At 38.9% G+C, this 25186-nt stretch overlaps 1 long non-coding RNA gene across 4 annotated transcripts in view; it reads right to left on the reverse strand.

Annotated features, from left to right (window-relative positions):
• LOC120309681 overlaps positions 1–25186 on the reverse strand; it is a 41799-nt gene that overhangs the window by 3282 nt on the left and 13331 nt on the right. Inside the window, exons 3-6 of one of the 4 annotated variants that reach the window (XR_005557151.1) lie at positions 23295–23865; positions 22762–22864; positions 21174–21387; positions 11821–13768 (exon numbers count right to left, since the gene is read on the reverse strand). This is a non-coding gene — a long non-coding RNA (uncharacterized LOC120309681). Of the gene's footprint in view, positions 1–11820; positions 13769–21173; positions 22865–23294; positions 23866–25186 lie in introns of those variants that run through there. The other 3 variants (XR_005557149.1, XR_005557150.1, XR_005557148.1) reach the window with 3 other exon arrangements.

The following is a 25186-nucleotide window of genomic DNA, read 5'->3' on the forward strand; positions in this document are numbered from 1 at the left end:
GAGTTGGAATTCCAAATTACTGGGTCTTGTCTCTAGAAAACACTGTTATTATCAGGACTTGGTTCAGATCACCACACAGGCACAGTTTGCAGCCCAATTCAATATGCATAGCATTTTTAACATGGTACTATCATATATAAGTATATACACATATTGACTTAAAGAGGAGCAAATGAATCTTAAACTGCACTAGCTTTCCATTGTGATTTATCAATGAATAAATCACATTACAATGATAAAATATGTGCTATTATAATTATAAAAGTATGCATCAAGATTCTTTTTTTCTGAATGTTGGACATGCTCGCATTGGTAGCTGGGCCTTTAGTTACAACAGGAAACCTGTTTGTCTCCTATACTTGAATTTGGTTTCTCCATATTGGATGGATGCAAGTCTCTGAGCATAACCGACCAAAATTAAACAGAAGCAAAACCAGAAACGTAGTTTGCTTCTAGGTCCAATTCAAAGTGCTGGTTTTGACCATTAAAGCTCAGATGGCATGAATCCAGGTAATTTGAGGGAGCATCCCTCTGTGCTTTTTTCTACCTGTACCATCAGGTCCAGGAGGAGAAACATGTTGCCAGTCCATTCTACAAAAGAATTCCCCCTACAGGACTTAGAAAATTAGCCTTTTCTGCTGGCCTTTGGAATATAATTTCCTCTGAAATCCCTTAAAATGTGTTTTTTTTCCCCCGCAAGCCTGGGGATCCCTGCCAACAGGAAGCCCATGTGTTGATGTTCCCTTTTGTCACCCTGGTTTTTTTTTTAAAAAAAATATATTTGCTTTAATTGTTTTTTGTATACTGTTTTGGCTCTTGTTTTTATTGTATGCTGAGATGAGTAACAATAAAATAAAATATAAAATGAAATAAAACTGAACAGGCATATTCCCCTAAGCACTTTGTGATTATTCCAAAAAGTAGGAATATTGTCTGACTGCGTGCGGAATGTTAATCATTGGTAGTGATTAGTGTAGAATCATGTACAGTCTTTTTCATTATTTTTATAAGAGATCATTCTGGAGATACTGCTCATATTTTATCCCATGGGTGCGCTATGCTATTAATATTTATCTTTGGTAGCATTCTTTGCTGCATTTTACGATCCAGGCTCTATCATAACGATTTTGGTCACTGGAGCATCAGGAAAAGAAAAATGGAAAAGATTAGGGAAACGAATGAGGAATGTGGACCCCATAAACCAACTGAAATTCTCTTCAACATAGTGCTGCTTGTCAGGCAGGTGTGATTTGTTGGATCTCAGACTTGTAACACAACTTATAAATGTATATAACACATATATGAGAAGCCTGCCAGATCATTCCTAAAGTCCCCAACTCCACACTCCTTCTACCCAAGTCCATGGTGTCTAGGTTCTTCCAGGTGAAAAATTATCACTGAGAATAAAATTAGGCTGGTAATGCTTTCTCTCTACCTATTCATTATACTGAATGAGTTCAAATAGGAGAATCTCCTTCTCTAGGACTAGTTTTTAAATAAATTATTTCGGTTTTTCCTTGTAATCAGGATAATCATGTCCACTTGTCAAGAGAAATCTAGACTTATTGGCTGCAAATTCAATCTCAACACTAGAGTAACAGCAAATGAAAGATTTAAAAGTATAGCAAGTCTAGAGCTATACACCAGAGTGAGCAATAAATCAGTACACAAACACACACCAACAAACAATAGCAAAAAAACTATATAACTGAGTACTTGAAAGAAGTAAAACACTTCTGACACTGTTGTCTATACTTTCCCTGCCATAGCAAAATAATCCTTTAACATTCTGAATAAATGTGATCCAGTGGAATGAATGATTGGGAATTAATACAGACAAAAGTATTCATCGTGAAAAACAATACATAAGAATTTTAATTATTTGCTTAGTAAAAATTCTTTTCCTTCTCAATATTTGGTTTAAAATTAAGTTTTTTTTATATGTAGACTGATTTTTTATATGTATAAGAATGATTGATTTTATTGTTTATGACAAACGATTAAGAAAATCTTTGAAGAATACAAGAGTCATGGGACCACAAATAAATTTTGGTAGTACAGTATTAATAGAGAGATATTGGGAATAGAGAAGGAAGAAATAAAAGTAAAAGAAATTAAATGAAAGTAGAATGATTGCAGAATAGAGAATAAGAATGTTGTAAAAATACTAAACAATATTTATAATTACCTAAGAAATTAGATGGAAAATGTATGGGAGGGAATATGATACAGAAGATACTTGGAATAGAATGAAAAGAATTATGTTACGCAATAGTGTATGAAGTTATGCTACTAAGAAATATGAAAAAGGTTGTTTGGTAGAATGATGAAGTGAAATAGACTATGGATGAGAAAAATATATATAAAAGGATTGCTGCAAAAAAATGAAGAGAGAAAGTAATGCATATTACTGACAGACAATGAAAGAGAGCAGACTAAAAATGTAATTACATGGATTTGATGAGATCCTCAGAAAGTAAGATATGAGATTTAAAGAATACAAGGCAATCTGTGAAACAATGTATGGACATGGTTTTCAAAGATAAAAAAGAGACAATATACAGTCAACAGAGGTTTTGTTAGTTAGATCTACTGCAGTTAAAGTTCCTTTCCCCTTATTTTCTTTTATTTTGCTTTCTACTTCTTACACTTTTTGCCAAACTACATAATAACACTGCTTATCCCAAAAGTGAATACACTAGTCTTATGGATATTTATGCACATCATATTTAGTTACCAGCTAGCCTCCAGACCCTACATCAGTGGTCTTCAAACTTGGCCCTTTTATGACGTCTGGACTTCAACTCCCAGAATTTCTCAGCCAGGCACACTGGCCGAGGAATTCTGGGAGTTGAAGTCCACAAGTCATAAAAGGGCCAAGTTTGAAGACCCCTGTGTTACATGATCATAGCTATTTTTTTTATTACTTCTTTGTAATTTTATCGTGGTTCTTAAACTTTAGTCTATTATCTCAGAAATTTTCATATAGTTTGTGCATGGCAGAATCCTCACCTTGAAAAACATACAAGCAATAAAGTTCAGTCCTTTCCATATTTTCAGTGGGTTTACAACTGATATAAAATCCCCAAAAATCTTTTTATAAGTCCTTAAATTAGGGAACATGAGTGATGTGAAAAAGCAAAACTTATTTCAAGAAACATTTTGACTGATATTGTGCCTTAATATGGTTGGAGCAGTTCTATTTCTCAGCATAATTAAAAACATCAAAACATTGTGTGCTCTAACTATATTAAAGAAGAATGATGAATCAATAATATTTTCGTACTAAGAGCATATGACTACAACGTGATTGCTGTACAATTTTAGTCTTTTAACTTTACTGAAATATAATTATAAATGCAACAGAACTAATGAGGCAGTAGCCTTCTAAATATTGCTGAAGTGCAATTTTTGGTCTTTTTTGGTTTCAGCATATAAACTAGGGTTGATATTAACTAAACATTTAGCAACTAATAAGACATAGGTTACAAATCAAAGTAGGTTTCTGCATTCACTCTTCATATTTGGAAGAAATATAATTACATTCCCTTACATATTTTTTTTCATGAAATTTATGAAAGTTATAATTGAAGACTGAAGCGGTAATATGGAAGAAACAGATTTTCAAGACAGACCCTTGGAAATTGTTTATTCCTTGGATGAAGTGTACTGAGAAATAAACTATATAAATCAAGACAAGAAATATGCAAGGCACAGCATTTGGAATACTGAACCTTTTTCTGTATTTGATTTTTGGATACAAGGATATGGTTACCAATTGCCAGATTTAATTGTTAAGTTAATTTTTGCTTGGTTCTTCAAAAGTAGTTTCTGATGAGTTGACATATTAATACACTGACTTTAATCATTATGCAACTATCTTATGCTTGCAGTGTTGGTATAAGTCCATGATTGGTGATTCTAAAAATTCTAAAAATATCCAATAGAAATAGAAATAAGTATTTTATCAGTGCCGAACCATGGCTTCTCCTGACATAGGAGCTCAGCATAATTATGGCATAATTAAAGGAGCAATATCAAAATTAAAAAACCATACAGTTAAGGAACATTTCCAAAATTCTACAATATTGATGCTGAACTGGTCTATTGCTAGTGTGCTGAAATTCTGTATTATTCCTGGCTTATAAAGAACCTCATATATTATAGACTGCATGTGGTTGAAAATCATATAATTATGGTCAAATTCCATAAAATTTAAAAATTTTCTACATTAGCTGCCCAAATTGTATAAAGAAATCTACAGGGAAATATCAAGATTGATTGTACTGCTGACCAGTGGTGCTGAGGGGAAGACTATCAATATTATTGGGCTGATAGAAATAGGCACATACATTAAGGGACTTATAGATGTTCCCACTCCTGCATGAACCAAAGGATATATGACTTTTGTATGGAGTAACAAAGCATGATTCTTTTAAATAGAGAACCATTCCAAGACATTATGTAACTGGGATTAATTAGATGGATAAGATCATTTTGGAATCTTTATTTTTTAAAAAATAACATCTGCTTCCTTTACAACAAAAGTACAGCCACTTGTATCCACTACTCCATAAGGTGAATTGCAACTCACGTTCATTTAGTTTCAGGCATTTTACAGATCTCTGCCTTTGGGCAGATTCTCACTTTCCACTACTCCCATTGCCAGTATGCTTTCTGAGTGCAGAAACAACATTATCGTCCTCTGACTCCCAGCCATTCATAAAAGCACCCAAACTCCCAGGTTTTTTAGCTTCCATTAAAAACTGCAGTTTCTCAACCTGAGCCATCTTAAACCATTCAGAGAAGATTGTGTCCAGTGACTTGCCTGTTCTAGTGGCTGTGCCAGCTGCACGACCTGGCCTGCTCTCTCACCTCCCCAAATAGTCACTGATTTAGGTAGCCATTCTATCTTGGTCTATCAGGTTACTATGTTCTCACTGATCAGCAGGTGCCATTTTCTTTATTTTTATTTTTTCTTAAAAAAAGAATCAGACAAGCCACTTGATCCAAATGGGGTTCACAAGCCCACTGACAATCTTGTCTCTGGGGGTATGATATTCCAAAGGGAGCCATCACATAGAAGGCCCCTTTTCTAGGTCCCACTAGATGTTCTTCCTTGATAGTTGGGACCCACAATATGATCTGGTGTGCTTGATAAATGTAATAATATTAATATAATTTTGCAGTTGATCCAGAAGGACCATTTGGAGCTTTCCTTGTCCCACCATCTTCTAGAAACTCATCACTTCATTTAACCCATACATTATTCAGGTGGCACTTTATTTGTTTCTGTCCAAGCTCAGTGAAGCTTGCTGTCTTTGTATTCGATGTAACACACACAGTACTGAAAAACGTGACTTCTTTTTCACATTTTAGAATGTTTATGTTGCAATAAAGGCAAGTGCTATTTTGTTTTTATGAAGCTGAACCATCCGTTGTGCCTTGCTACAATCATTTCATGAACTCACCAACAAACACAGAAATTAAAGAATATGTTCCCTGATGCTTTGATTATTGTAGTATCAGAGCAACGATGGTATCATGAAGGGGCTGTGGATGGGGGGGGGAGCAATTGTGTAGTATCAAAAGTAGCAATGTGAGAAGGGAATATGAAAGCATTCAATATCTGGGAAAGCAAAAGAAAGCCATTGAGACTAGAACTGAGGGAACAATCCCTAAATAGAAAATCAGACAATGGTGGACTGGTCCACACAAAGCCAACTGATGGGGCTTCCCCTCCTGGGCAGATGGAAAGAGCAAGAAGCAGGGAAAGATAGTTCAGATCTTGCACCGATCATGATCTAGACAGAGCACCAGCCTGGTTCCATTGCCAACACATTGCAATCTGGACTGATAATTCTGAAGTTGCCTTTGGAAAGAGTTAGGAATAGTGTGGAAGATTAGCAGTTTAGGTTGCAGTATGGAATTACCTTTCTCCTATTTTTATATTTTTAAACTGTAAAGAATATTTCTTAGGATTGTGATCTTTTCTGCTTTGATGTGATTCTCAAAGACAGCCACAGAGACTTTCAGTTCTTAGGATGCTCTCTCACAACCATTTGATTCATTGTAGAAATATCAAATGTTCATCCTGGTTATTGTGTATATGGATGCTGCTGACATCCAGCTATCTTGGGTTCAGTGACACAAACTGCATCACTGAATTTGTTTGCAATAATGCTAACCTTATGATAAACAACCTATTAAAGGCAGCATACAATATTCATCTTCCTTCCTAGAAGAAAAGGAACATTTTTTTCTGGGAAATGTTTATGAATTTAAAAATAACTCAAATGGAGACTTTTAACATTCTAGTTCTTAAAAGGCAGCAAAAGTTGATTTTGCATAATGTGTTATCTTCAGTAATTGCTTTAAATTTTTGAGGGACAGAGTTGTTGTTTTTGATATACTACAGTGACAATGTAAACATTCAGAAAGAAGCAATGAATATTTGCAGCTATTTTCAATCAATCTGTCCTTTTTCTTCATTTTCTTTTTTAGTTTATTATAAAAATAGCAACTCACATACCAGTAACTAAACAAAAAAAGGTAGGTGCCCAAATAGAGAGAAAATTGCTGTATTTTATTGAGATAGATTAGCTCTAAGTATATTCTAATAGCTTAATAATAATAATGATAAAGTTGGATCTTGGAGGTCATCTAGTCCAACCCCCTGCTCAGGCAGAAAACCCTATACCATTTTGGACAAATGGCTGTCCAGTTTCTTCTTAAAAACTTCCAGTGTTGGAGCATTCACAGCTTCTGGAGGAAGGTTGTTCCACTGGTTAATTGTTCTAACTATCAGGAAGTTTCTCCTTAGTTCTAGGTTGCTTCTCTCTTTGGTTAGTTTCCACCCTTTGCTTCTTGTCCTGCCTTCAGGCGCTTTGGAAAATAGCTTGACTCCCTCTTCTTTGCGGCAGTCCCTGAGATATTGGAACACTGCTATCATGTCCCCCCCTCGACATACCCAATTCCAGCAACCGTTCCTTATATGCTTTAGCCTCCAGTCCCCTAATCATCTTTGTTGCTCTTCTCTGTACTCTTTCTAGAGTCTCAACATCTTTTTTACATCGTGGTGACCAAAACTGGATGAAGTATTCCAAGTGTGGCCTTACCAAGGCATTGTAAAGTGGTATTAATACTTCACGTGATCTTGATTCTATTCCTCTGTTAATGCAGCCTAGCACTGTGTTGGCTTTTTTGGCAGCTGCAGCACATTGCTGGCTCATATTTAAATGATTGTCCACTAGGACTCCAAGAGCTTACTGATTGTTCCTTGGATACTATGGTTATGAGGTTATTTACACATTTCATAGCTAATGTAGTATATGATATTCTCCTCCAGAAATATTATTCATTATCTTGGTTATGTTTCAAATTATATGTTTCAAATTATAGTTCTGAACAAATTGTCTTTTATTATTTTATATATTGCTGTAGGTGAGAATCAGGATTCCACATGAAAGAAGTAATAAAACAAGCATCTTTTCCTAGCAGCAGTCATAAGGATTACTTTTTGTGGGTTGATAGACTTCCTACCTATCTGTGCACCTCCAAATAATATCCCAACTGTTGACTTAAATGTGACACATTTGGCACAATGAAGATGCACAGATCTTTCCCAGTTAGATCCCACCTCTGCTTGTGTAATAATGTATTTTTTAACCACAGCTTCAGTATTATTCTTCATGTAATATATGTCCTGCTAACCTAGATATAAAATTTCTTGATTCTAGAGTTCAATTAAAAAAAAACCAGCTTTCATGATGGAAGCTGCTACTTTACTTTTAGCATCTATATTTATTATCTAACCACTGGTGGTGCAGTCGTTAGAATGCAGTATTGTAGGCCAACTCTGCCCACAGTCTGGACCTCGATCCTGATGGACTTGAGGTTGATTCAGCTTTCCATCCTTCCAAGGTTGGTAAAATGAGGACCCAGATTGTTGAGGGCAATATGTTGACATGTAAACCATTCAGAGAGTGCTATAAAGCACTATGGAACACTTTATAAGTCTAACTGATATTACTATCTGTGTATCTATCTATCTATCTATCTATCTATCTGTCTGTCTGTCTGTCTGTCTGTCTGTCTGTCTGTCTGTCTGTCTGTCTGTCTGTCTGTCTGTCTGTCTGTCTGTCTACCTATCTATCCATCCATTTATCCATCTATTTATCCATCTATGCTTTGTGGGAAAGTAACAGTATTCTATGTGGCCACATGACCACAAAAAAGTCTTCGGACAATATTGGCTCCCTCAGCTAAGAGATGGAGATGAACACTGCCTGCTAGAGTTGGAAATGACTACCTTTATCTTATCTGAATAGTTATGAAAATTTTCAAATATCCTAATTCAACTTTGGGGTATATTTTAACTAGGGCTCTCAAAACTTCAACATAGTTTAAAACGCCCAACTCACCTAAGTAACTTTGGGCAGTTTACAACGTCATAATAAAATCATATAAATACATGAATAAAATATAAATTAAAAACAGGTTAAAATTTCATGTGCTTCTTCTTTAACTGTTTAGCATATTTGCTGCCCAGGGCTCTCTACGTCAAGTGGCAAAGGAAAAGTTGGCTATCTGCTGTTCACGATCACTCTGATTGTGATTACCAAAAATAGGCCAGAAGGAGTCTGATGGCAGCTATTCTAACTAACAACTGTTATTAAAAGCTGTAACCTTTACAAGCCACAGCTTATTTCATCAGATGCATAGATGAAGTGGATAGATTGACATAGAATTTAAACTGGGATAAAGTGGGGAGGAGAAGAGGGTGTAATCCAGTTAGTTTTGCAGATGCAGGTTACATATGAGATAGATTACAAGTATCTTCTCAATTAACATTCGTAATATGTTAAAAACATAAAATGTGTTGGAAAAGATGCTACTAAAGTTCATCTGGTTTTTTTTTGCTACCATAGACTGATATGACTCTTCTCCTACAGTTTATACAAAAATAGCCCTTAAGATATGCCACAGATTTGAGACGAGAACCATACAAACACAAATATGAATCTGAAGATGCCATTTTAAAAATCCCCCCCCCCGAAAACAGGGAAAAATGGAAAATTTCAATCCAACCCAAGTGTATGATGTAGTTGCTGTCTACTTTGCAATATCACTTATATCCACTCAGCTCTTTAATTAATGTGAAGCACAGCCTCCACTCCCAAATGCTCTATCCAGTGGATTTTTGATGTATTATGTCTTTTGGTCTTTTTCTTTTTAAAAGACACTTTTAATATTTTAAGCAACTTGGTAATATGCACAGAAAATTCTGGTTATTGACAGATTAGAAGTAGACTGACTACTTATCACTCTGCATACCAAGACATTCATTTTCTGGATTCCTACTCTAGAGAAAATCCATTCCCCAGCCTATGGTGAACTAGAATATAAAGCAGTGAGAAGGATTAGTATTTCATTCAGGGGAGCATGAAGAATATGACACCAGATGTTGTTGGCCAGAATCAGTGTTTCAATGAACAGGAAGAAGTAGAATATTGGGGTGACAAGGGGTGTCACAAGGGGTGTCACAAGGGTGACAAGACACTAACCATGTGACAGTCATAATGAGAGAGATCAAAAAGAAGAAACTCACCACAAAGCACTTTTTCTGCTGCAGCTAATTTGCTACCTCAGCTTGTCAGTTAATTTTTTTTTCCTTAGGTATTCATTTAGAAAAGCTTTGCTTCTGAAAGCTTTGCTGAGATTTTGTTAATTGCTTCGAACAGAAGCTATGGAAAGACCAGACTGATGGTTTTCCTCACATCTTGCACCCCTCTGTACTGTTGCTAAAAGGGGAATCTTTAAAGTATGTATTAAAAGGTATTTGATGGCTGTAGCTTTTAATACAAAGCTAAAATTAGATTCTCTGATTATAGCACTGCCTCTTGCACTGTGGTATTTTCTGTTGCCCTAATAGATGAAGGGAGAAGTTATAAATCCTGGGCTTAAGTTCCTTCAGAAGTGGCTTCCATGGAAACCCTTTTGACAAGCTTTTAAAAATGTTTCTGACATATGAGTTTAAGCAAGAAAGTTTGACATGTGTCATTCCTATATCTAAAACTAATTAAATGAAGTTTTGTCTTGTTAAAGTCTACTGTTAGAAGTAGGCAGCAAGATCTTAACAAACAGCAGCACGATCATACCAGTGAGGGTTGGGATAATTAGAATGATTCAGCATAATAGGTGATGTTACATTCTGGTGCTTTCATCATTTGGTTGCCTCTGAGTATCAAGTGCTTCCCTGTGTCATTGTTAGTAGATTGGCAGTGCCTTCCTTAATCTCTGACAGAGGGAATAACATTAGGAGCCAAAGACTTTGATACTTGTGTCCACTTCACCTCAAACATTTCATCCAGTCATGGGAATGGAGTGAGAATGAGATGATTTCTGACTGCAGGACTCAGAACTTCACATGATTCTGATTAATGCTGCATGCAGCTGATACAACAGGCAGCCAAATTTTAGTTGGGACTTTAAGATCATGGATAGTAGGTCCAACATGGGAGAGAGAGCAGCCAGAGCCCCAGCTTTTGCCTTCATTCCCCTTGATAGGTTCAAATGCATTTACTTCAGTTTGGGGTAGCGTGCTTGGTGCATTGCCAAAGGGAAAGAGATATCGGCTATTGGCTTTGCCAGCAGTGCAAAATTCATTTCTGTGCTATCTGGATAAGCCAGTGAGTTATGCTGGTTTGGTTTGTTCTGCTATATTTATTTATTTATTTATTTATTTATTTATTTATTTATTTATTTATTTATTTATTTGTGAGACTTATATACCGCTTTAAGTGCAAGCACTCTCTAAGCGGTGTACACCAGTAAGCAATGTATATATATTTTACATTGCCCCCAACAATCTGGGTCCTCATTTTACCTACCTCGGAAGGATGGAAGGCTGAGTCAACCTTGAGCGGGTGAGATTTGAACCGCTGACCTGCTGAACACAGTCAGCTAAAGTGTCCTGCAGTACTGCATTCTAACTGCTGCGCCACCTCGGCTCATATGTATGCACTTTGCTCCTATTATTAAAATTAATAATGTTTTTCTATGTGTGGTGAATTTCCTTTATTTTCTTTATGACTATATCAACACACACCTCTCCAGTCCTTGAATCAAAGGAAAAGTACATCAGCATAATTTGCACCCCTTACTGGGTGTGCAGCAACTTGCGATTGGTGCTGCACATGTTCTTTTAATGCAAGACAATTTAGAGGTAGTGATCATTGATTTAATTTGGATGGAGGCTTTAGTTATGTTTGAAGTTGCCTAAGTGATAGTTTGCTGCACGAATGTTCTGTTGTTTGGCTATTTCTGAACAGAAGTTTCTTCTTGAAGAACATTAAATACATACTCAAAAATAGCCCAACTGAGAAGTTGGTCAAGTGATTAGACATTTGTGAAATGGAAAGAACTCTTCTGAAAGGTAGACAATTTCTCTCTTCCTTCATCCCACACCTCTTCATGTTACCTGTGACTATCATTTGGGATAAAAGAGGAAATAGACACAATTTATTGCCCATTTTTCTATACTTCCTATCTATCCAGCATTCCCTCCCTAGCTCTTTAATATGTATAGGAAACTGCTAGATCAGTGTTTCTCAATCTTGACAATTTTAAGGCATGTGGACTTCAACTCCCAGAATTCCACAGCCAGCAATGCTGGCTGTGGAATTCTGGGAGTTGAAGTCCACACGCCTTAAATTTGTCAAGGTTGAGAAACACTGTGCTAGATGAAGTCATCTGGTGGTTCAAGTTGGGGACCATCAGTATACTGATGGTCCCCAACTTTATATCACTGCCCTGGGTCATAAGGGAAATGCTGTTATATCCTAACCCCATATCTGGAGGCTCTAGATATACAGGAGGCTGTAGGAGACAATAGCCTGAAGCTGAACTCAAGTATAATTAAGTTTTTGTTTGAAGTTTTGAGTTCTCAGTCACTGCCAGTATTATATCTGTGTATAGCCAGGCATTTTCATGAAGAAGCAGATTTACAGTATAATTCTAGACTCGTGGCTCCTACTGGTACAATAGATGGAGGTCATAGCTAGTGTCAACTTTGCCCAATACTTTTGCTATCTTTCCTAGTGCAGGAGGGCAAAGGTCCAGCAATAAATGTTCTCAGAAGACCTAGCTGGACTACTGCAATGTGCTTTACATGGGTCTACCCTTAAAGACTATCCAGAAAGTATGAATGTTCCAAAATACGGTGACCTATGTACTTCCTGACTTACAGTAATGGAATGGTATAATACCGATTTTATGAGCCCTGTGCTAGTTGCCGATTGATTTCTGTATACAATTTAAAGTGCTGTTGCTTATATATAAAGCCCTTTAAGACTTGACCCCTAGTTACCTGCAGGACTGCCTGTTCTGACTAGAATTGGCCCAATCAACTAGATCACATGGCTAATTGTGTTCCCACACTTTCATAACCACTCACATCTGTTTTACTTCCCAGTTGTTATGTGCTGTAAGTGGAGCTGCCCTTGAGGAACATCTAGAACAGGGGTGTCAAAGTGCTGGCCCGCAGGCTGGACACATCATCCGGAAGCCGCACCCACCCCATTGCCGGCAATGGTAAAACAGTGCCGATACATCTCGCAACGTCACGTGACATCGCGAGTTTGACATGTCTGATCTAGAAGCTGGTATAGAATGTGGTATCCCAAGCAGTGGTAAGTGGGCCTCAATATATTATATCAATATAGTTTCATTAATTGCTAGTAGAACTCCAGATGATATTTATTGGGCTGGTTTCATGGCTACCTATGCAGAGCCATACATGGTTCTGGTTATCTGAGAGATCTTCTCTGGCATTCATCTACCCATTCAACGAGATCTTAGAGTCAGCTATATCCCTGGAACTGTCATCTGATGGGGCCTTTTATATGTTCTTTTATCATTGCCATCCTGATTCTTTGGAAATCCTTCTAGTAGAGTTTCATCCGTCTTGTGGCTACTTTATAATATACAGTGATCATGGTTTACTGATTTTGTATGAATTTTGTTTTTATATCACTTGGATTATGGAGGTTCTAAATCATTTATTATGAGCCACCTACTATATCTAGGAATGGGCAGAACCCAAGCATAATGAATTGTAAATATATTGATTTTAGATAGTACTATGGATGATTTAATTGTTATTGCATTGTAAACCTTGTAGGCTGCAGAGTCATTGGATTGTGGTAGGAGTACAAGATTAATAAACAAACAAACAAGTGTTGCTGCCAGTGAATAGATATGACCAACAGTACTGGAGGTAGCCAATAAAGTGTGTAAAATGATGCTGTAGTAGAGAAACTTACCAGCCTCTCAAAGGAATAAAACTGGTAGAAAGTATGATCACACAAAACCTCACAGTGGGAGAACCAGCAGCAGAAAACACATTTGGGATAAGCTATAGGCAGTTGACAAAATCCAGTTCTCTTCTTCAATTTGCACCAGTTCCCAAAATAAGTCTTGTGTCCTTTCAAAAGAGTGATAAACATATGTTTAAGAACAGGTCTACTGCTCTTCCAGAATAGGGATAAACTTGTGAACATAAGAAGTCCTTGTAATATCTACTATGAACCAGGCATCCTGACTCTCTGGCAGCCTAGGTCTACAAAAAGCAATGTCAATGTTGCCTTATTAAGCTTAGGTCTAGGACTCTAGGTGCACTCTGTTGATGCAGCCCATGGTACATTTTGCTGCAACATTGTTGGTTTCATATCTTTACTGTAGTTCTTCTGTCCTTTTAGCACCAAGTCTGAAAAAAAGTAAAAGAGTTGTTAAGTGTGAGCCAAGGTGTGTGCTGAACCCATGATCATTCTTGTTTTCTGTGAGTTCTAAAGGTTGTAATTTACATATGGGATTTAAATTGCTCCATTTAGTGGGCCTAAGAAGAAGGGCCATCTCCATCATTGTTTTTTCCCTGTGAAATATTATTCCCTGGAGATAACATTGGCCCACAGCTTGATACACTTTCAAAAGGCTTGGGGACCCTAGGTGATGCTTTTTATTTTGACTGAGGGGTGGGGGTTATTTGGGTTTTACTTCTGTAAGTCTCCTGAAGTCACTGTGAGTGAATTGGGAGGCCATATCAATTTTATAAACAAACAAACAAATAAAGTGGCAAACAGGCAGTTGGGAATTCTCAGGATGGGGCCAGTGGTAGGATTCAGCCAGTTCGCACTACTTTGGCAGAACCAGTAGCTATTTTTTTGTTGCCCAGGCCCAGAATGTACTTCTGGAAGCAGCATCCATGCAGAGAACCAATTATTCACATATGTAATGACCCAGGGCCCGAACGGAGGCAAAGCAATTAGCTGGTCAGAACAATTATCTTTGTAAGCACTGCCAACGTTCACCCAACAGCCCCCACATATGCTGGCACAAGTTCAATAAAACAGTCAATGAAGTTAAACAGTTCTTTAAAGTAAAACAGATAACAAACAAAGTATGATCTTTTCAATGCCCAGCTTGCCTGTAACCTGCAAACTGCAAAACTGAGGACAGCAAGGACAACTCAGCAGGAAACAAACTTGATCCAAAATACAAAGAGTCCAGGTACAAGAGCTCACATCACAAGAGTTCACATTTGTTCCTGGCAAATGCCCCACCCCACAGCGTCTCCTTAAATCCTACTCTCCAGGTGTGCCTTGTGGAGTTGGGCGTGACGCTCTCCCCCCCAAGCAAGTGAGCCTACCTCCATTGTTCCCTCCTCCTCTCTGCTCTCCTTGCTCTGGGATCTGGTGGGGAGGGGCCTTGCTTTTCGCCTGAGCTCTGCCTTCCCTGTTCCAAACTTGAAGGGCCCTGGCCTGCTTCAGCCTGCTCCTCCCCACAGTCCTCCGAAGCCACAGACACCCCCTCCTGGGCCTCAACAGGGAACTCCATGTCATTCTCAGAGTCAGGCTCTGATGGAGGCTTGACAACATATTTGAATCCCACCATTGGATGGAGCATCTTTCTTAGGGGGAACTGAGTCACTGATACCAATTTTAAAAGAAGAAACTGCTTTGTTTGCTTTGTTTTTGGCAGCCAGCCAGAAAGTAAGTTTTTAGGTGAACTTTTAAATATTGATGTGGATTAGTGACTTTCAAGGTTAGGTTTGGCACAGGCATAGAGATTTAGAAGAGGCAGGTTAAAAGAATTTTTAAAAATAATCCCTTCATAGACTGACTAGAATTAATTTAACATTATGTTCCAAAGTGCTCTCTGGTCTGGAAGATGAAATTGGACAGAATCAGTAAGATCCTCCATAAACACAACATCAAAACAGCATTCTGCACAAACAGAAAAATATCCACCATCCTTAGAAACCCCAAAGATAAAATTGAATTAGAAAATCAAGGAGTATACGAAATCCCATGCACCACTTGTCCCACCACATACATCGGACAAACCAACAGAAGAATAAGTGCACGCATTGAAGAACATAAGAACTCATTCAAAAAAGAGGAACCAACATCTTCCCTGGTCCAACACCTTAAAGCCACAGGACATGACATTGACTTTAAAAATACCAGAACCATTGCCAAAAGTGAACATTTTAATAACAGAATAATCAGAGAAGCCATCGAGATAGAAAAACGCCCACACAGCATGAACAAGCGAGATGATACCTCCCGCCTACCAGCCATTTGGAAACCCTCCCTTATTGACAAACGACTCCCTAACACAAAAAATGATACCAGACCCACACTCACAAAAACCACACAGGATGTCACCACCACACATCCACGTAAAAAGCAAACCCAAAGCCACACCGATGATGAGGCATGACCACAAACCAGAAGCCAGACCACAGCTGCATCATTAGCCACTTTAAACCCCTTCAATCCATACATGAAGCAAACTGACACCCTCCATGAAGATGAGGCACGACCACGAACGCGAAGCCAAAAAATAGCAAGGCAGCCCAAAATCTTAAACCCCCCTGCAACTCAGACTAACCTGAGCACAACCAAACAGAACACTCCCCCAGCCAATCAGAGCACAGCCAACCCCCCAGCCAATCAGAGCACAGCCAAACCCCTAACCAATCAGAACACACCTCCACCCAATCAGAACACAGCCAAGCTCCCACCCAATTATTTCATACCTCCACTGGCAGTTAAAAGGAAAAAACAGCTAAGACCACACATTGTTCCTCGAAGCATGAAGCTGAAAACACCAGCCTGAAGATGACGAATGGGACTTCGTTGAAACGTCGCCAAGACACTTCCAATTTTATGCGGGAGAAAACCCGAACAACCAAAGACCTACATACAAACACCCGCGAAAACCTCAGAAAATATATATATATATATCTAGGTCTTTGGTTGTTAGAAAACACCAGAAGAAAACACACACAAACCGCTATCTGCACGCTCTCTCACACCACCACCCAGCACAGACAACTCTGTAGCCAAGACACTCATCTCCAGAACAAAACGCTTAGCTGACGAACAACACCTAAAACCCGAACTACACACTCTCACCAATGTACTAACATCCAATGGAGTCCATAGAAATAAGATTACAAACCTAATCCAAAAAGAAACCCCCACTAAAATCCAAGACAAAGAACAAGAAAACGGCAAAGCCATCCTCCCATACATAAAGGCACTCACAGACGAATCATGTAAGATCCTCCAGAAACACAACTCAAAACAGCATTCTGCACAAACAGAAATATCACCATCCTTAGAAACCCCAAGATAAAATTGAATTAGAAAATCAGGAGTATAAACGAAATCCCATGCACCACTTGTCCCACCACATACATCGACAACAACACACAGAAGAATAAGTGCACGCATGTGAAGAACATAAGAACTCATTTCAAAAACGATGAACCAGCATCTTCCTGGTCCAACACTTAAAATCACAGGACATGAAATTGACTTTAAAAAGACCAGAACTATCGCCAAAACTGAACACTTTAATAACAGAATAATCAGAGAAGCCATCAAGATAGAAAAACACCCACACAGCATGAACAAACGAGATGATACCTCCCGCCTACCAGCCATTTGGAAACCCTCCCTTATTAACAAACGACTCCCTAACACAAAAAATGACACCATACCCACACTCACAAAAACCACACAGGATGTCACCACCACACATCCAGGGCGTAAAAAGCACCCAAGCCACACCATGATGAGGCTGACCAACAAAACCGAAGCCAGACCACAGCTGCATCATTAGCCATCTTTAAACTCCCTTTCCATCCATACATGAAGTCAAACTTGCACCCTCCATGAAGAGGAGACACGACCACGAACGCAAAGCCAGAAAATAGCAAGGCAGCCCAAAAATCTTAAACCCCTCTGCAACTCAGACTAACCTGAGCACAACCAAACAGAACACTCCCCCAGCCAATCAGAGCACAGCCACCCCCCCAGCCAATCAGAGCACAGCCACCCCCCCAGCCAATCAGAGCACAGCCACGCCCCTAACCAATCAGAGCACAGCCAAGACCCTAACCAATCAGAACACACCTCCACCCAATCAGAACACAGCCAAGCTCCCACCCAATCAGTTGAAACGTCGCCAAGACACTTCCAATTTTACGCGGGAGAAAACCCGAACAACCAAAGACCTACATACAAACACCCACGAAAACCTCAGAAAATATATATATATATCTAGGTCTTTGGTTGTTAGAAAACACCAGAAGAAAACACACACAAACCGCTATCTGCACGCTCTCTCACACCACCACCCAGCACAGACAACTCTGTAGCCAAGACACTCATCTCCAGAACAAAACGCTTAGCTGACGAACAACACCTAAAACCTGAACTACACACTCTCACCAATGTACTAACATCCAATGGATTCCATAGAAATAAGATTACAAACCTAATCCAAAAAGAAACCCCCACTAAAATCCAAGACAAAGAACAAGAAAACGGCAAAGCCCTCCTCCCATACATAAAAGGCACCACAGACAGAATCAGTAAGATCCTCCATAAACACAACATCAAAACAGCATTCTGCACAAACAGAAAAATATCCACCATCCTTAGAAACCCCAAAGATAAAATTGAATTAGAAAATCAAGGAGTATACGAAATCCCATGCACCACTTGTCCCACCACATACATCGGACAAACCAACAGAAGAATAAGTGCACGCATTGAAGAACATAAGAACTCAGTCAAAAAAGAGGAACCAACATCTTCCCTGGTCCAACACCTTAAAGCCACAGGACATGAAATTGACTTTAAAAATACCAGAACCATTGCCAAAAGTGAACATTTTAATAACAGAATAATCAGAGAAGCCATCGAGATAGAAAAACGCCCACACAGCATGAACAAGCGAGATGATACCTCCCGCCTACCAGCCATTTGGAAACCCGCCCTTATTGACAAACGACTCCCTAACACAAAAAATGATACCAGACCCACACTCACAAAAACCACACAGGAGGTCACCACCAAACATCCACGCAAAAAACAAACCCAAAGCCACACTGACTATGAGGCACGACCACAAACCAGAAGCCAGACCACAGCTGCATCATTAGCCACTTTAAACCCCCCCAATCCATACATGAAGCAAACTGACACCCTCCATGAAGAGGAAGCACGACCACGAACACGAAGCCAAGGAATGGCAGGGCAGCCCAAAATCTTGAATCCCTCTGCAACTCAGACTAACCTGAGCACAACCAAACAGAACACTCCCCCAGCCAATCAGAGCACAGCCAACCCCCCAGCCAATCAGAGCACAGCCAACCCCCCAGCCAATCAGAGCACAGCCAAGCCCCTAACCAATCAGAACACACCTCCACCCAATCAGAACACAGCCAAGCTCCCACCCAATCAGTTCATACCTCCACTGGCAGTTAAAAGGAAGAAACAGCCAAGACCACACACTGCTGCTCGAGGCACGAAGCTGAAAGCACCAGCCTGAAGATGACGAATGGGACTTCGTCGAAACGTCGCCAAGACACTTCCAATTTTACGTGGGAGAAAACCCGAACAACCAAAGACCTACATACAAATACCCGCGAAAACCTCAGAAAACATATATATATATATATATATATATATATATATATATATATATATATATATATATATATATATATATAAATGTATGTATGGTATGTATGTATGTAGGTCTTTGGTTATTCGGGTTTTCTCCCACGCCAAATTGGAAGTGTCTTGGCGATGTTTCGATGAAGTCTCATTCGTTATCTTCAGGCTGGTGCTTTCGGCTTCGTGATTCCAGGAGCAATGTGTGATCATAGCTGTTTCTTCCTTTTAACTGCCAGTGGGGATATGAACTGATTGGCTGAGAGCTTGGCTGTGTTCTGATTGGATGGAGGTGGAGAAGCCTTGACAGCTATCCAAAACAAATATAACCCCCCCAAATACATCCTAGATCTGACCAACCACTGCCTATCCAACACATACTTCATTTATAACAGACAAAAATACAAACAAATAGAGGGAGCACCCATGGGATCACCCCTCTCACCTGTCTTTGCAAACCTCTACATGGAACACTTTGAAACTCAAGCTCTAGAAAAATCTGAACACAAACCCAAACTCTGGCTCAGATACGTAGATGACACCTTCATAAACTGGCCACATGGGAAAGAAAAACTGGACAACTTCCTCATACACCTCAACAGCCTATACCCCAAAATACAGTTCACCATGGAAACAGAAGCTAATAACCAACTTCCCTTCCTGGATGTCTTAGTCTACAAGAAATCCAATGGCTCCCTAGGACACACCATCTACCAGAAGAAAACACACACAAACCGCTATCTGCATGCTCTCTCACACCACCACCCAGCACAGATCAACTCCGTAGCCAAGACACTCATCTCTAGAACAAAATGCTTAGCTGATGAACAACACCTAAAAACCGAACTACACACTCTCACTAATGTACTTACATCCAATGGATTCCAAAGAAATAAGATTACAAACCTAATCCAAAAAGAAACCCCACTAAAACCCAAGACAGAGAACAAGAAAACGGCAAAGCCCTCCTCCCATACATAAAAGGCACCACAGACAGAATCAGTAAGATCCTCCATAAACACAACATTAAAACAGCATTCTGCCCAAACAGAAAAATATCCACCATCCTTAGAAACCCCAAAGATAAAATTGAATTAGAAAATCAAGGAGTATACGAAATCCCATGCACCACTTGTCCCACCACATACATCGGACAAACCAACAGAAGAATAAGTGCACGCATTGAAGAACATAAGAACTCAGTCAAAAAAAAGAGGAACCAACATCTTCCCTGGTCCAACACCTTAAAGCCACAGGACATGAAATTGACTTTAAAAATACCAGAACCATTGCCAAAAGTGAACATTTTAATAACAGAATAATCAGAGAAGCCATCGAGATAGAAAAATGCCCACACAGCATGAACAAACGAGATGATACCTCCCGCCTACCAGCCATTTGGAAACCCGCTCTTATTGACAAACAACTCCCTAACATAAAAAAATGACACCCAACCCACACTCACAAAAACCACACAGGAGTTCACCACAACATGTCCACGCAAAAAGCAAACCCAAAGCCACACCGATGATGAGGCACGACCACAAACCAGAAGCCAGACCAAGCTGCATCATTAGCCACTTTAAACCCCTCCAATCCATACATGAAGCAAACTGACACCCTCCATGAAGATGAGGCACGACCACGAACGCGAAGCCAAAAAATAGGAATGCAGCTCACCATCTCACATCCCCATGCAACTCAGACTAACCTGAGCACAAAGAGAACACTCCCAAACCAATCAGAGCACAGCCAACCGCCCATCCAATCAGAGCACAGCCAAGCTCCTAACCAATCAGAACACACTTCCATCCAATCAGAACACAGCCAAGCTCTCATCCAATCAGTTCATAGCCCCACTGGTAGTTAAAAGGAAGAAACAGCTACGATCACACATTGCTCCTGGAAGCACGAAGCCGAAAGCACCAGTCTGAAGATGAAGAATGAGACTTCGTCGAAACGTCACCCAGACACTTCCAATTTGACGCGGGAGAAAACCTGAATAACCGAAGACCTACATACAAACACCCGCAAAAATCTCAGATAACAAATATATATATATATATATATATATATATATATATATATATATATATATATACACATACATACATACATACATACACAGAACCCCATTACCTTCTCCAGGATGTCCCTCCATCTCTTGAGCCCTTGTTCTGCAGGTGTACTGGCAAGGCTTCATGGTATCATGAGCTCCACCCACATTGGCTGGGCAGGCAGCAATTGGTGTGGTTTGTCCCTACAGTGAATCCATGGTCAGAAGCATATTCTTGCTGCCAGACTTTACCAATGAATTGTGCCAGTTGCTGTTTCACTCTTATTTTCTCTCCAGCTTGTTATCGTGGAACAAATAAGCAAAACAAGTCAATTAATTGCCTTTGGATTTTTCCACAATATAGTCAAAACCCTTATAATGCAGGGTGTTGTATAATTATTTGCATACTTTTAATGGACGATGCTCTACACTCTTCAGCATATAACAGCACTGACATGTTAGGAAATAAGTAGGCAAATATATAAATACATGACTGTGTAAAATTAGTTTAGTATTAAATAAACAGGTTTTCAAATCAATCTTAAATGCAGTAGCCAGAATTGGGCAAGAACACAATTCCATAATCAAAGACCTAGTTTCTGAAATATATCCAAATAGATAAAGCAACATATAAAGTGCCAATAGAAAGGGGAGAAAGAATCCCTTTTGTTATTAACTATTTTGTATAAACAGGTACATACTAGGATGGGGGCTGGAACAGGGAGTGGTAAATAACTGACTGCAGGTTCTTAAATACTAGCACCAACAACTGGCATTGGACTCTGGCTATTGTAGGAAGCTGATAAAAGCCCTGCAGAAGCAGAAATATGAGAAAAAGATAGATTGAGAATAACACATACTGCAAAGTTCTGGACCAAGATTAATGATTGAAGAAGGAAAAAGGAAGACACACCTTAGACTGTTAAGGTAATGCCTAAAAGAGAGACCACCAGGGCCTGAACCAATAAATCTGCAGTGTCAGGAAACAGAACTTGTTTAATCTGGCAGAAGTTCAATAACTGAAGATGACAGACTCTTACAGTTATCATTATAAATGGCCAAAGAGAGAACACATCATCTAACAGAACCTTGAAGTTCTTAGCCCCCATCATTGGAACCATCTCAGAGCTTTGAAGCAGGACAGAATGGAAAGCGGGGGAAGGGAAGATACAGCCAAAAAACCCAGAATTTTAGTTTTTCCACATTCCCTTTTAATCATATCATCCACAATGAGATATCTAAAAAGCATTTTGAAAGGAAGGCCCATCCATCCTTAATTGTGTCAGGAAAAAACTAAGGGGAGGTACTATCTCTCCCATTGTCCCTGGAAATGTGGAAACAAAGATTTTATATGCTCTGATAGGCATTCAAGAAGTGCCAGGCAAGATGCCCTGTTCCTTAAAGGACATGGGGCTATTATAAAAACCAGAAGTTTTGAAAGTTAAAAAGCTAATTGCTTCAACTTTCACCGCCTAACAAGATTCTAGCAGGAAATTTAACGAAGTATTATATATCAATTCTCTTACTATGAAGCCAGATTGTAAAACTATAAATCAGGCCAAAGTTTTTTATCAGTGCTGAAAGGGCCAAGCAAAAACAGCATCTGGGGTTCTGTAGGCAGTCCAGTATTATCAGTTTCAAGGGGAGATACTGTACGTAAGCAGAACTTACCTCCAGTCCACTCTGGTTTTCTAAAGCCAACAAGACATTCTCAACATCCCCATTGCCAAACTTGTTCCTACAAGACTGCAGCCTTTGGGGCAGCCTTAAATATCTAAAACAGGCAAACAATTTTTGGGAAAAGGCAGGACAAGCTACTTAGGAAGTCATGATTGAATGAATTTGATGAAATCAGAAAGAATGAAAAATTTAAAGAGTAAAGGGCATTGTTTGAAGTGTAATTTGCAAGTATAAAAAGGTATGAAAAGGTATAAAGAATTGAGTTTAAGTTAACTAGATATACCCTAGTTACATTTCCTTTCCTCTTACTTTTTGTCTTTAAATTCTTCTGTATTCTACTTTTTTCTCTTTGTACACTCTGCAAAACATTGCTTATCCCCCCCAAAAGAAATAGTATGTTGAATGTGTTTGTAAAATACTCTACTTATGAGTTCTGTAAATCCACTACATGAACATAACTATGTCCTGATTTTCAGATGCTTAAGTATGTTATGGAATTCTCAGCACCAAGAATAGACACTCACCAGCTGTACCAGTTGTTCCAGCAAAGCTGAGAAGTTTTAAATACCTCAGTCCTCTGTATTTCCCACAGAGAGGCAGCTAAAGGTTACTGGACACCAGTTTGACAAAACTTCAACTCTCATCATCAATCTTCCTTGTAGATGGCTATTCTTAAACAAGCATTCCAGCCTGAGGTTCTCCAATTGCTGTCTTCTGGACTCTCATGCGTTAGGAAGCTTGCTTTGGATTCTTAAACTCTTCAGTGTTTAACCTGTATATCTATAAATAAGTACAAATATTTAGGACATATCAGTAAGACTCTGGTGACAACACTGTCAAGGCAAACAGACATAGGTAAATATTAGCACCTTGTGAAATTCAATCTAACAATATGCAAACACTGTCTGTCTGTCTGTCTGTCTATCGATCGATCGATCGATAGATAGATAGATAGATAGATAGATAGATAGATATTCAAAATCAGAAAACACAGATCACCAAGACTAAAAAATTTATTAAAACTTAGCTTTCGCTAGCATCTGCTGGCATCGTCAGAGTTCAAGCCAGGATTGAGGGAACACGTTCTTATACTCTCTGCAAAGCCAAGCGAATACATACACACACACACACACACACACACACACACACACACACACACAGAGAGAGAGAGAGAGAGAGAGAGAGAGATTGAAAACACCAAATTTGGGTTCACTAATCAATCAGTTTGTGGTTGCACAGATTTAAATTATTCAGATATATAAAAGATCACAACTGTGAATATGAAAAAGACTATAGCAATAACAGAAACAGTTAAAGGATACTAAATTGCAGTCACAAATTATTCATGCCATCATCCCTTAATTCTTCTTGCTTGACCTTTAAGCCTTATTCTGTTTTTCCAATTTAGAATTCTTGCTGCTGAGTCGACACTGACACTGCGTTGTACTTGGATGAGCACTGATTTTAAGTAGAGATACAGGGTGGTAGCATATCAAGTAGTTGAGCAGCATCAGAATACAACTCCATGTTAAAGAATCCTTTGAAAGCTGAGGGTGAGTTCACACATGTCTTCTTTCCATCATGTGGAAAAAAAACCCTCAAAAAGGTATGTATCATAATGTTTACCCAAAATCAACTTCAGATCTAAGGGCGATTTCTTGAATACTCAAGGAACAGTTCTGGGTCTGAACCAGGTCTTCATATTTATATCCTCAGTCATTTCTGGGGAAAATTACAGATGGCAGAAGTGCAGGGAAAGCGGTCCTTTGGCAATTTATGAGTGGAGCAATACAGGCAGGTAACTCTAATGAAGGTTTCTACATGGCTGTGATGCAAACAGGATTTTATATACTATCATTTGCAAATGAAACAGCAAAACCAGGAGATGATGTAACAATGTGGTTAGTCTCTTTCATAGTTTCTGTAAGAGCTCCACTGTCTATGCATCATGATAATATGCCCTGGAAATTTTCCTTAGTGGCCATTTCAGAATGAACAAATCAATGCATGTTTAGGGGAGGAAATTATAACCCAATTCCAAATTACTTAGACATTTCAAGTTAGTCACTGCAGTTCTGCTTAGTTGTAATTGTGCAACCTAAATTGGTTCTTTCCCCCTCTTTCTCTATAGTCTAAGAGTTTAAGTATAAACCAGTGTTTCTTAATTTTTAATGGAAGAAAGAAAACAGGACAGTAAATCTTGGCTCTCCACTGAGCTGAATAAAAGTGTTATTTTTTGTATTACTAGCTTATGACATCATAATTATGGTGTCTATTGACATGGCGCTAGAATACCTTTAGGCTGTATTGGCACAAAAGGATTTAATTGCCATACTCTCATCATCTGAATAACATTAGCAAAGTTAACTTGTAGAAAGATGGGCTGTTAATACATTTAATAAAATAAATGAATAAA

The sequence above is a fragment of the Crotalus tigris genome, unplaced genomic scaffold, assembly GCF_016545835.1.
Source record: "Crotalus tigris isolate CLP2741 ecotype Arizona unplaced genomic scaffold, ASM1654583v1 scf7180000018053.2689490, whole genome shotgun sequence".
NCBI classification, from domain to species: Eukaryota; Metazoa; Chordata; class Lepidosauria; order Squamata; family Viperidae; genus Crotalus; species Crotalus tigris.